Below are 14,005 nucleotides of genomic sequence, written 5' to 3'. Positions count from 1 at the left end.
AGATTCTTAAGAATAAAAAAGTCAAATATAGTTAAAGCCTTCTATATATCCCTCACCAATCTCCTCCAACTATTCTAAAATTGATGTTGGCCCAACTGTCTGTATTTTTATACCTTTACTTCATACATATCAATAATAATATTGTTTTTATATACATAATAGGGATTACAATGTTCTATCAAAATTTGTTTTTTATTCAAAATTATGTTTGAACTAATTACACTCTAGTTAATAAATGACAGGCATGCTAAACTGCTAAGTGTTTAGTGGTCAAATATACTAATGTTTGCAACTTACTCTAAAGGCATCAACTGCCCATTTGTTTAGGGTCCTGGAAGATTTTAGTCCCCAGGGCAAAACACCATAGTAAGATGCTGAATGGGTAGGAAGGCATCAATAGCAGGCAATAGCAATAGTTCCTAGGAAAGAAAATGAAAAACTCTAAAGTATCTTAAATATTCATTCTCTCCATACTCTTTGTAAACTCTTCACATATGCTCTTGCACGTATGCTCCAAGAATTATGTGCAAGAGTGTTCCCAAACTGGAAATAATCTACTGCCATCAACAAGAAAGAATAAATACATTCCGATACAGACAATGCAATACTACACTGCAATTAAAATTAAGTAAGATGAAGCTCATAGAGTTAAATGAAAGAAGCAAGTCACTATAGAATATACATGGTGTGATCCATTTAAATAAAGTTCAAAGGGGTAAAACTATAAAGAAAAGCTTATTGCAAAAATCAGGATAATAGTTATTTTTAAGGAGAAAAAAACATGGGCAGAGTGGGGGATTTCTTTTTTTCTTTTTAAATATTTATTTATTTATTTATTTATTTATTTATTTGGCTGTGCCGGGTCTTAGTTGTGGCACTCGGGATCTTCATTGCCGCATGCAGGATCTTTAGTTGAGGCCTGAGGGATCTAGTTCCCCGACCAGGGATCGAACCTGGGCCAGCTGTGTTGGGAGCAGGGAGTCCTAACCACTGGACCACCAGGAAAGTCCTGCTGGGGGATTTCTATCTTAATAAACGTGCTCTATTTCTGTTATGACATGAGTAAACACTATGTAATTACATTTAAACTGTATATGTTTTATACATTCCCCTACATGCACATTTCAGTTTTAAAGGAAAAAGGATAATGAATTGCTCCATTACAATATTCAGCTTCCATTTAGTATTTTGGTATAAAAAATAAGATGCACATAAACTAACAGTTATTAAATCAACACCTCATTTTTATAGTTTTATTGTAAAATTTTCTAGTTTCACTGTTTACAGGACTGTTTTCTAAAATACAGAAAATAACCAATTTTCTTTAATTTAGATTTGTAAAACTGTACCATACAACTCTGCACAAATACAATGACCACTGTATTACTGAGCATCTATCACACAGAAGATGAACTTTACATGACTTTACATCATGTAAAGTCACACTGGTTCCTGCTACCTTGAAGAACTTCTATTCCATGGGGTAGAAGACTGGAAAAGGATAGATCCAAGAAAATACAAATTTGAAAAATCAAAAAACCAAAAACTTGTATAAGTGGTTGCCTTTAGGCAGCAGGACTGAGAGTGGGAAGGGGTAGAGAGGCTGCTTTTCACTAAAGGTTTTTATTAGATTTTTAACAATGTGCATCATTTTGATAGCTTTTTAATATAAAAATTATTAAATCAATCTTCATAAAAACTCCAGAAGGTATTCATAGTTTACGGTTGTGCTTTTTTTTTGGTTTGTTTTGATGCTGGCAACCAATCTCCAGCTACAAAATATGGAGATGAAAAAGAGCTGATACCCGCTACTCAGCATTAAAAGACAAATGAAAGAAGAGCTCTGAATTCTTACAGGGTTAAGAGAATTGAAAGTGAAAAGAGAAGTTTAGGAACAGTTTTCTGATGATGAGGACAATGTTAATTCAGATACTTATTTACTGGAAGAGAAGCAAATGAAAACGTTTCTGCACAGAAATTTGTTCAGCCAAAGCTCAGCTGCATAATTTATCCCCTCTACCAACAAAGCATACAGCCCAGGAGTTATTTTTTTCAAAAAGGGTGGGGTGCCTACACATTTGTAGTATAGCTCAATAGCCACTTTTCCTCTAGTATACAGATCGTCTGACAAGACACAAAGATAGAGGTGACAAATAACTTGCTCTTTAGGAGTTCCTCTTCTACTAATGGGAGAAAGATTGCTCAGACAGTTGAAAACTGCCCTAATCATTTAGGTTGACTCAATGATATTACTAATTTAATTCCTACCATTTATATGAGGCAGCTCCTAAGCAAAGGAGCAAAATATTCTGGCCAACTGATGGTAGCAAATTATATTCAGACCACTCAACTGATGGGACTCTTCTTCCCATTTCTATGAGAGTCTGTGAACACCTATGTCCCATCACACGAGACGTAATGTAATGCAAAGCCTACAAATATGCAATCAACTATGCAGTTAAATGTCCAAAGAAACTCATACCGTAAAAAAAAGTTACTCCCTCCCAGACTCAAACAATTACAAACACTAATAGTGTACTTCCCAGGAGAGAAGGGTTTTCAAAGACTATAATGCTACCCTAAATCAGGATGGGGCTGTTTTTGCTCTAACCCAAGGAAAACAGAATGGAGAGATACCATGAAGCACCAAAGGGAACTAAGAAAAAAACTAACATTGGAGAGAGTGTGATGGTTCGCTGAGAGATAAAGAAGGGGCTAATTATACCTGAAAAACAAAAATAATTAGTTTAATTATATATTGTGGTCAAGCCGGTAGTGAATGGGGAGCCGGAGGAGAAAAAGTAGAATTAGAGAAAAGGAAACAGGGAGAGCCACAAAGTTGAAAAATATACCACAGCAAAAAACTGGAACAGAGGAAGGGATAACCAGGGTAGGGAGACGAGGCTAAATAAGTTCTAGTGACTTTTCTTACTTACTAGAGGCCGTGGGCTTCAAAATACAATTGTTCCTTAAAAATTCAGATATTAAAATGTTAAGTAACTGATTAATCACTCTTCACAGCTCTTAAGCCTGCAAACTCTCCAAGAAAGTGTGGCAGCCCGTGCATCACAGTCATCTAGAGTACTTATTAAAATTGCAGATGGATAAGTCAAACCCCAGGGCCTAAGGAACCAAAATCTCTAAGTTGAAGCCAGGTGATTGATTCTCTGTTACACCAAAGGTCAAAAATTACTACTTTAAAGGTCGTATACTACCAGGCAGGTGTTAATTACTTCTTTGGTTACAATGTGCAGGCATCAGAGATTAAGTTGAAGGCCACAAGTCCTTTAAAGATTTGCTACCACTAACTTTAACAGGACCTGCCCAACTGAGCAGCCAAGGGTTTAATGCAGCAAATAACACCAGCCTATATACACTTGTGCTTGATACTCTGTCAAAGGTTGAAAAAGACGAAGAAACAGAATAAAACATCTCTGCTCTCTAAGAGCTTATATTCTTATTCTTACTGAAGACACTCTCCTTAACCTACACAAATGCTATTCATTCTTCAATACTCATAATTCCTAAAGACTCATAGACTTTTCTGCCTATTTTAAGTTTCAGTCACCTTTCACCTCTAGGCAAACAGTCTGAACCAAAATTTAACAACTCAGTGGTTTGGTTCCATTCTTCACTTATTTCACCTACGTTTTCCCAGTAAGAATCTAAGTTTGTGAGACGAGAGCCCAGGTTTCCGAGCCTTCTGTGCTCTGTTCGTTGCTTAGAACAATGATGGCCACACTGTGGAGCATCTGATGCTGAATTAGGTTAGGGGACTTGGAAAGTTAGAAGATTCAACAGTCATATGCAAAGCATTTTAAAAATCCAAATTTCAGACCTAAAGAAAGGCAGATCTAAAGTACATTTCAACCACCATAATAAAACACATCAAAAAGTGAATAGACAAAGATTTTGTATTCCCCAGAAGATTCTAAGAATCAAGTGCCTGGTATGTAAAGTAAACTTTCAAAGAAGAAGAGCAGGGTACAACAAATGGAATGAGATTATTAATTACGGGAAGGTTAAAGTCAAGATTGTACTTACGTTAGTGTTTAGAGACCTCTAGATTTTTGTAAACATATGCCAAGTTTAACACACACACTTTAACAGAACAAGGTATCATACTAAACAGTATATGCCCTCCCAAAAGAATATGAGGTAAAATTAAAGTGGAAATAAACCTGTCTTTGTATCTGGAAGTTCAACGTAAATTCCCAAGTCCTTGTATTTCCATCTCCCAGAGGCCCATCTTAAACATGCAATGTCACAATGATTCAACTATGAAAAAATTCGAATAGTAGTGAAAAAAAGCTGTTGTAGAAATTAAACAAATGCCTCATCCTCTCTCTGATGAAAAAGGAAACTAGTTTGAACACATTTTCAAAATCATTAGTTAATTCATTTGGTCATACCTTATCACCAAAATGATCACCAAGCAACTTAATTAAGGCTTTATTTACTCTTGAGGAAATACAGACCATTTCAAACAATGCAACACTTGTTGGTGATGAGCAGCTCATGAGTAGCTCCAGGCTAGAAGGCCTGCCATCAAGCACTACATAACCCTGAGCAAGTCACAAGACCTGTTTGAGCCACTGTTTCTTCAACTATAAAAGTGAGGCAGTTGGATGATCTTCAGTCTTTTTTAACGCTAACTTCTTCAAATTGGTAATTCTAAGTTTAATTCTGATGACTCACTTTAAACTCATATTCAACCTTATAAAAAGGAAAGGGGTGGGATGGGAAGGGGACTGCCTAATAAGTCGTACTGGTCTTCCTTTGCTTCTATGCTTTTTTTTTCCTCCCTTCTCCCTGAAGCCTCACCTCAGTCTTCTCCACATAATAAGAAACTGAAATATATGACTGGCATTTATTTTTATTTGAATTGCACCAATGTCTTCATTTTAAGAAACTAGATTCTTCTACTTCTCTTTAATGAATAAAATCTTAATTATTTGCCCCTTGATTTTTCTCTGTGGATCACTGGCCTCTAAAAACTCAAAACAAAAAAAAAAGAAAGAAAAGGAAGGGAGGGAGGGAGGAAGGAAGGCAGGAAAAAAAGAGAGAAAGAAAGGCAAAAAAGTTTCATTAGATTTTTCACACAGAGCAGACTAGAAGTAAATACAACCTCTGCTTACTCAAAAGCTGACTAAACCAGCAATATGCAAACAAAGATGACAGCAAATGGCTCAGAGCTGAACTGGTAAAATGTCTGCTTGTGCCTGTCTTATAAGAACACAAATTGAGATCTGATAATATGAACAATCCTTTCAAAGAGTAAGAAATAATAATTGACTGCCTAGAAATCTTCACTTTCAGCTGACAGGCCTTCAAGCAGTTAGACATTTATTAGCAGCGAATTCCCAAAGAACTAGCTAAATATCATTACATTCAATAATAAATGACTTGGCAAATTTTATTTCTAAAAACTGTACTTGGAATCACTGCATATTCAAATTTTACTTTCATTCAAATTTTAGTTTCACAAATAACTTTCGTAAGCAATATACTGCTGCATCCAGCTTCTCAGAGCACCTAGAACTTCAAGGCACACCAGAATCTCCTAATTTCAATAATGAGAAATATTTCAGAAGAAAACTAAGCAACCTTTTCTAGGTATTTTTTTTATTCAAAACAAGCAAATTTTAAGAATAGTTGTATAGACAGAAGGTTAATACTCTTTACTTTTTCATTTTACACAAGTCAAAATACTACGTTTCCTCAGATACTAGCTATGCTTCTAAGGCTGTTACTCAGAATAAGTTTCCAGTGTGAATTATAAAACTTTATTATTTTTTTCTAATAGTAAATGAATCATTCTAGCCTTTCTTCCTCTTTATTTAATAATCACTTTAACTTGTTATCTAAATGACCGTTCATTTTACTCAAACTTATATAGTTTTCAAAATTAAATGTTTAGTATAATTTCATCAACTTTAAAGAAAGAAAAAAGGATATTACAAAGGGCATTACAGTCAATGAGCAACACCTATGACTGAGGTGTCCCAAAGTTCCCCTTAACTAAAACGCCAAAACAAAATCTTCGCTCTTGAAACTTCTTTCTTAACACCCAAATCACAGGTGAATAATATAGTTTACTTAATTGTAAATCACAGGGTACCCTCACAAATACAATTACATTTTTAAAAATTGGAATTTGACCTAGTTTGCTTTGTAGTATGAAAAAGAAAGTAAGAAGAATCTCCTTTATTCTCAAGTCATATGGGAGGAAAAACAATCATACAAAATACAAAAAATGCTTTACCAAGAAGATCTAAAACTTTCCAGAACTTGAACGCTTTGTTTCCCCCTAGTAGTGAAGTTCAATCAGGCATGTGACTGACTACACACATTTTTTCCAGAGAGTTAAAGAACACATTCAGCCCTGTCCTTCGACAGGTAAGAACCACCCTCCGTTTATCAGGCTCAGGAAACAGCCAGAAGCAAACACGCAAAATCTTAACAAGTTACCTTCAAATATTCTCGTTCTCTTTAGATACTGTCCCTTGGGCTTGAAAGTAAAAAGCAATCCGGCAAGTTTTGTGCTGTTAAAATGGCTCCTGTAGATTGGGGAAGTGGTGTCTGTGCTTCAGCTTATGAGTCATATGTGAGACTGAGTGTTTCTAAGGGAGGCACGCCCATGTTGCCGTGGACCCAATTACTCTGCTAGGTCAGACATGAGAATCCACAGGTGAAAACGGGGAGAGGGGTAGAAAAAGGAGAGAGGCACAGCCAAGGAGCAAGGTCTACCTTGATTAAACCATTACTCAGCTCAGGTTAATTACCATAATTTAAAATTAACAATGAGATAGAATCAGAATCTGTAAGGAAGCAAAATGAAAAACCTGTATGTTGTTTTAAAAAATAAAAATCTCAATTTTTAAAAGTTATTTTAATATAGCAACTAAATAAAACTATGAAAGAAAAAAAAAGTAGGGAAGGGAATGGAAGAGAGACAGCAAACTTTCTGGCTTTTAATGTAACAATGGCCTGCTGAGTCTAACCTGGCAACTCATTAACTCTTATATAAAAGGGGTATATTGCTATGTAATCTGGAAAAGCTAGCACACTGTAATACCAGATGCAGATTTATACATTCGCTAAACAGATAAAATCCACTAGAAAATTCAAAGTTCAGTGGAAAAATAAGTGTGAATTACTAATCTGGTTTTCAGAATAAAAAAGCAAATTTAGGATTAGAAAGGAACTAAAGTTCAATATAGCAAAATGATTTTAAATAGAATTGCAAGCTTGACAAAACTCTACTTGAAACGAATTACCAATGCAATCACCGTTCATAACTCTACTACTGCCAAGTGATAGCCACAGTTTTCTTTACCTTCCAAACAGAACTGTCCACACATAAAAGCCAACCGTGTGCAAAGCACCCTGCTACAGCTCTGGTGAGCCCCAGGGTGTCAACAAAACCTATGGCCAGTGCAGTTTTGCTCTCCAAGTCATCGTACATCTGACAATGTGCCCAAGCAGTGGAAACGGTAATTACTACAGCTACTTAACCTGTCCTCTGGGTGAGTATTTATTAATTTATTCTAAGAGCTTAAATTGATCAGAATGGCTTGAAAGCATTAAGCACTTCCAAAAGTACTTGAAATGAAGAAGCGCAACTCACTAGCTAGGCTTCATCCTATCTTTTACAAAAAGTAAACAAGATTTAGCAAGGTTTTCTTCCTTTAGTTAAATTACTTGGAAGTAATTATTCTGCCTTACTAGAGGCACAGCTGAGGGGACAAGCTGTCACCGACAGGAACTTTATAAACTGCTACAAAACATAATGATTGTCAACTAACTTTCTGCCCATTAAGTGCCTATTTATCCATGCCACTGAACACTGCTTGACTAATATTTTTACTAAAATAATCTCCACGATTTAACAAATTATTAATAAAAATTATGCTAAAAAGAAAAATACATCACATTTTCTACTGACAAATGTTATATTTAACTTGCTTTAGAGCTCATTTATCCAGAATGACTACTTGCAACCCAAACACCAAGCAAAAAGGTCCTCTGAGCAGTCACGGGAAATTTTCACTGGAAAATCCCCCAAGTCGTTTCCCAGAGCTAAAATTTATCTTAGATAATATCCACAAATAAGCCTAACAATCTGATTATCTTTTACCTAATCAGAATTAGAAGTTATATGTGGTGAAAGAGGGACTAGTGAAAGGATGATGTCGAACCAACAAGTGACAGAGTGGATAATGAAAGAAGATTTTTAAAAAACATCTAACACTATGACTATAACTTTAAAAGTACTGGGGTCCGAAGCCACTCTGAAAGGTCAGTAAGTTCTACATACTCCCTGAGGATATCACCAAATAGTAAGTGCCTAGAAGTCAGCATTATTATGATAAAGGTTTTTAAAAAACAAATGACTCACATCAAATGTGTGAAATTTTTTATGAAGTATAGATATATAAAAGGGTTCGCTTCTGCTATTGAGAAAATCCTTTTGTATCAAGTACCTTATTACTTGATAATGGCAGATATTCGGACTGTAATTTTAAAGTACTTCTGGCCACCGGTATGTAGAAGTGAAGTAAGAGATGTAAAGTAAAAATAATTACCCCTCTTCAACAGAAAGAAACATCTGAGTTGTTCCCAAAGAGGCAATCCAGAGCTGCTGCTACTGTAATATATTGCCCCTTTGCTCAGGGGTGTCTCTATAAGCATTATCTTACTACCTACAGGAACTGGATCTTGGTTCTATTCACAGCTCCCAAAAATCAATCTCCACCAAAAAAACAAACAAACAAACAAAACTGGCAAACATTTCAGCACAGGTTGAGTTCAAATCCTAGCTCTGCTACCTATTAGCTGTGTAATCCTGGGAAATTACTTCTAACAGTACCCACCTCCAATTCAAAGAATTATTGTGAGAATTAAAGTCAGTTCATATACTACTATTTGGAATATATAAAGAACTTTCACAACTCAAAAATAAGAAAACAAGCCAATTTTTTAAATGGTCAAACTATTTGAACAGATACTTCACCAAAGAAGAGATACAGATGGTAAATAAGCAGAGAAAAGATCTCAGCATCATTACTCAATAGAGAAAAGCAAATTAAAGTCAGAATACCACTACACACCATTACAGTAGATTAAAAACAACAACAACAACACCACTAACAATACCAAGGGTGAGGATATGGAACAACTACAACTCTCACACACTGTTGGTGGGAATGCCTATTCGGAAAGCAGTTTAGCAATTCTTTATAAAGTTAAACATATACTTATCCTACAATCCAGCTGTCCTACTCCTAGATATTTACCCAAGAGAAATGAAAATATGTGTCTATTAAAAAAAAAACTACATCAATACTTATAGCAGTTTCATTCATTATCACCAAATACTGGAAACGCAAATGTCCACCAACTGGTGAACAAATGAACGCGTTGTGATATATCCATACGATGGAATGCTATCAGCAATAAAAAGGTATTAACTTCTACACTTCTGACAGATGATACAATATGGATGAATCTAAAAGCATTAGGCTAAATGAAATAAGCCAAACTCAAAATACATACTGTATGATTCCATTTATATGACATTCTAGAAAAGGCAAAACAAAAAAGACAGAAATTATATCAGTGGTTGCCAGGGGATGGGAATGAGGGGAACGGGCTGACTACAAAGGAGAACAAGGGAACTGTTTGGGGTGATGGAAATATCCTGTATGGTGACTGTGGTATTGGTTATAATATCTGTACATGTCAAAAATCACAAAACTGTATAACTAAATAGGGCCAATTGTACTGTATATAAACTATACCTCAACAAATGTGACTGGAAAAAGAAATCCAGTTCATGTTCAATATAGTACTAGGCGCTTAGTAAACACTTCATAAACATTAGCTGTTATTATTATGCTTCATAGTAGAAGCAACCAGTATCAAATACTTCAGGATGACAAACTTTAGGTCTCTAAATTTGCAAATAAAATGTGGCATCTTAGACTTGTGATGGAAATATAATGCACCTGTACATACTGTGGGCATGTTTATTTCTAAAATTAGATATATATCAAAGTCAGTATATATCTTAATATAGAGCTGTCACACCTGGGGGAATTGCCAACATTTATATTTGAACTATTAGCTGAGAAAGATGTCAACTGAATGAATTTATTAAATGCCAACTGAAGTTAAGACACTGTTCATTTCTTTGTTTAAAAATAGAACTTATGAAAAGAATTTACTGTGTAAGCAAGCACTCTCTTCTTCCCTTTTATTTTTACCTCTTCTCCTTGAACTCAAATTTGAGAACTTCTAGTACATGAAAATACAGAACAGTCTAAGTTTCATATCTAGGAACCCCGGGCTAAGAAAAAGGCATGGTTTGAATCTTTCTGGATCTGCAGCTAACATATTTCCATCCAGAGATGGAAGAAGAAAAGATCAAACCATTAAAATGATAAATGACCAAAATCACTCTTCCCTACTATTTAAATATAAAAATAAAATTTTAAAGACCAAGATTCAGTGTTATAAATCTCAGTGGGACAGCATTAATTTTGTTGATGTTAACACCTCCAAAGCGTAATCCCAGGTTCTGAGCAACGTGCAGCATTTCCAAATGTGAGCTTAAATGTAATTCTCTATTATCTATCACTAGATTTGTTAAACCAAGGCCCCCTTCCCCTTCCCCCTTCAGATTATAAGACTCATCCATAAGAACGTCCTCCTGGTCAAGTGTCTGTGTGTTTTCAGAGGCAAACCAAAGGCAATGGCTTTGTTCATTACTGTACTCCTACCACTAAAACAGGGTCCAACACATAGCAGAGACTCAGACATGAATGAATAACTTTTCTCAAACAGTTCATTGAAGGGAAATTTTAGCGTATCAGGATTTTACCTGTACACTGAAAATATTTTTAACAGACATGATTTCACCCATGATTTTTTTTTTCAAACTGAGGTTATAATTGACATAAAACTTTATATTAGTTTCAGGTGTACAATGTAATGATTCAATATTGTACACACTGCAAAATGATCACAGTAAGTCTAGTTACCATCTGTCACCACAGAATTTTTTCCTTATGATGAGAACTTTTAAGACTCTCTGAGCAACTTTCAAAAAGGCAATACAGTGTTAGTGATTATAGTTATCATGCTGTACATCACATCATCATGACTTAATTATTTTATAACTGGACCTCCTTCACTCATTTAATTTATCCTCTAACCCCCTTCCCCTCTGGCAACCACCAGTTTGTTCTCTGTATCTGTGAGTTTGGTTTGGTGTTGTTTGTTCATTTGTTTTGTTTTTTAGATTCCACATATAAGTGAAATCATATGGTATTTGTCTGTCTAATTTCACTCAGCGTAATACCCTCAAGGTCCATCCATGTTGTCATGAACGGCAAGATTCCATTCTTTTTTATGGCTGAGTAGGTATCCCATTGTATGTATGTGTGTGTGTGTATACATATATACACATCTACTTTATCCCTTCATACATCAATGGACACTTAGGTTGTTTGATATGACCCATGATTTGATATAGCTGAATTCATGTAACTATGTTACAAGATTCTATTGTAGGTGTTATTTTGGGTGTCAGACTTTCCTTTCTTGTCAAAAATAACCAAGACTTGACCGTACAATTGTATTCTTTATAATGCTCCCAGGTAATATGCTAAGTGCAATCTCAAGTTTTATATCACCATGAAATTATCTCTTGCAATTTAAAATTCAATACTGAAGACAATATATTTTTTACTTCAGTGGATTGTAACCAGGGATGCACCTCCGAATTACCAAAAGAAACTTCTGAAGATACATGCCTACTCCTAGAAACCGATTCAGTGGTGTGGATAGAGCCCAGGCTTATGAGAACCACTGCTCTGCTGCTACAGAGCCCTAGAACCTCATGTAGTTAGTGCTCTTCACACAGCAGCCACTCAGAAAGACTCTTGTCACCTTACTATTCAGCAACCTCCAAATGTTGTGGAGAGGAAATCTTCTGTTTTTTATATTGAGATGAGAGTGAAACTTCAGCTCCTCCTTTGCTATTCTTCAGGTAAAAGCAACACATCATAGAAGAATAATATCTCAACAACATCTTACCTGTCCCTTTCTCTACCACCAACTGCGTACTTTCAACTCACGTTTCACCCTCTCAGAGAAATCTTCCTAAAGAACAACTCTGTCACTCATGGCTGAAAAACAAACTTTGATTCCCTAGAGGCAAAAAGCTGGACTACTTATCATGGTGTTCAAAGTTTTCACAATCTGACCTCACTTTACCTGTTTCCAGTCCTACCTTCCCCACTCTCCACATCTTCCCCACTGTCTATCTCGGGTCTGTTTTTCTCTCTCTCCCTCCCTCCCCACCCCCATACACACACACACACACACACACACACACACACACTCTCTCTCTCTCTCTCACTCTCTCTCTCTCTCTCTCTCCAGCCTTACTGAAACCTGGATTGCTCCATTCCAATTTGTTTGCCTTCCCTGGGCTTGGAAAGCACTTACCTTATTTCCTACCCTTTCCCTTATCTCTGCCTACCCATCCATCCTTCATAATCTCAGTTCAAATGCCTTCTCTACATGAAGGCTTCCCTCTGTTGCCCCACTTATAACTATTATTACAAGAACTGACCACAAGGCTGAAAGGAAACTTAAGAGATCCTCTATTCAGTCCAGTGGTTTTTAAACTTTTCTTTTAAGTAACTGAATTCTTATAAAAATTTTCAAGGAAACTTGATACTACATTCATTTAAGTCTTCAGTGTTTTAAGAAAACCTAAAACATGGATACAATCTAGTCTCATTTAAAAATAGGAAAAGGAGGTCTACAGAGAGAAGTGACGACCAATGTCAAGTTAGTAACAGATCTGATGTACTCTTAGGCACTCATTCATTTAGCAAATATTCACTAAGCACCTACTATGTGCCAGGCACTTCTCTAGGCCCTTGTTATACAGCAGTGAAGAAGACGACACATTGTTGATAAACGACCCCTACTCACATGATGCTTACATTCTAGCCAGGAAGAGAGAAATGTTATGAACTAAATATATAGTATGTTGATTATAAATAAAAGACACAATAAAATGTGTAGTATGTTAGTGATAAGGACGACTAAGAAAAAATAAAACAGCAATGAGAAGAATATGACAATTTATACAAACTAGCTAGGGAAGATTTCCTTTTGCCAGGTCACTTTTGAGTAAAGACCTCTAGCCATGAAGACACATCTAAGGAAGAACATTTCAGGCAGAAAAAAAGCCCATGAAAAGACTCTAACAGGGAGCTTGCCTGATATGTTCAAGGAAAGCAAGGAGGCCAGTGTGGTTCATGTAGAGAAAATAAGGAAGAGAGTAACAGAAGGAGGAAGAGTACTAGAAACTAAGGGAGAGCCTCACTGTTTAGAGACTTTAGCAGGAGAGTTTGCAGTAACTGAGTCATAAGATTTGACTGCTGTGTTGAAAAAAACCTGCAGTGGGCCAGGGATGGAAGAAAGGAGAAGCTTATGCAATAACTCAGAAAAGATGATAATGGCTTAGACAAAGGAGGCAGAAGAAGAAGATATGAGTAAATTATGGGTATGTTTTTAAGGAATATCCGAGATTTCTGAATGGAAGCAAGTGGGCTGTGGGGGAAATAAGGCTTCAAAGCTCACTTTCTGGCCACTGGAAGACTGCAGATGCCAAAACTGTGATAGATTCGGGGTAAGGGGATATGGGGAGTTACTGAACACATTAAGGTGAACACAGATGGCGATGGTTTGGGGTAGGGGGAGATCAGGAGTTACTGAACACACTAAGTTTGAGATGCTCATTAGCTATCCAAGTAAAGATGTCAAAATGGTATTATTGTCCTGGAGCTGAATATACAGTCCTGAAGCCCAGGGTAGAGGTCTGGGCTAGGTATATATATTTGGGAGTCATTAACATATATTTGATATTAAAGCTACAGATATAAAAGGTAACAATGACAGAAGCTTGGGGACACTACTATTT

The 14,005-nt window shown here is 36.1% G+C and overlaps 1 protein-coding gene across 3 annotated transcripts in view; it reads right to left on the bottom strand.

Moving 5' to 3' along the window:
• Positions 1 to 14,005, bottom strand: part of ELF1 (E74 like ETS transcription factor 1) — a 106,394-nt gene that overhangs the window by 71,438 nt on the left and 20,951 nt on the right. For 2 of the 3 annotated variants that reach the window (XM_081215132.1, XM_081215136.1), the window contains exon 1: positions 6,472 to 6,603. The exons of the other annotated variant lie outside the window; for it this stretch is intronic. The gene's annotated coding sequence lies outside the window, so the exon portion shown is untranslated. Of the gene's footprint in view, positions 1 to 6,471; positions 6,604 to 14,005 lie in introns of those variants that run through there. 3 annotated transcript variants of the gene reach the window in all.

This window comes from Mesoplodon bidens, assembly GCF_964165515.1.
Source record: "Mesoplodon bidens genome assembly, chromosome: 17".
NCBI classification, from domain to species: domain Eukaryota; kingdom Metazoa; phylum Chordata; class Mammalia; order Artiodactyla; family Ziphiidae; genus Mesoplodon; species Mesoplodon bidens.
Note: the sequence above shows the minus strand (reverse complement) of the source record. Positions and strands in the feature narration are given on the sequence as shown.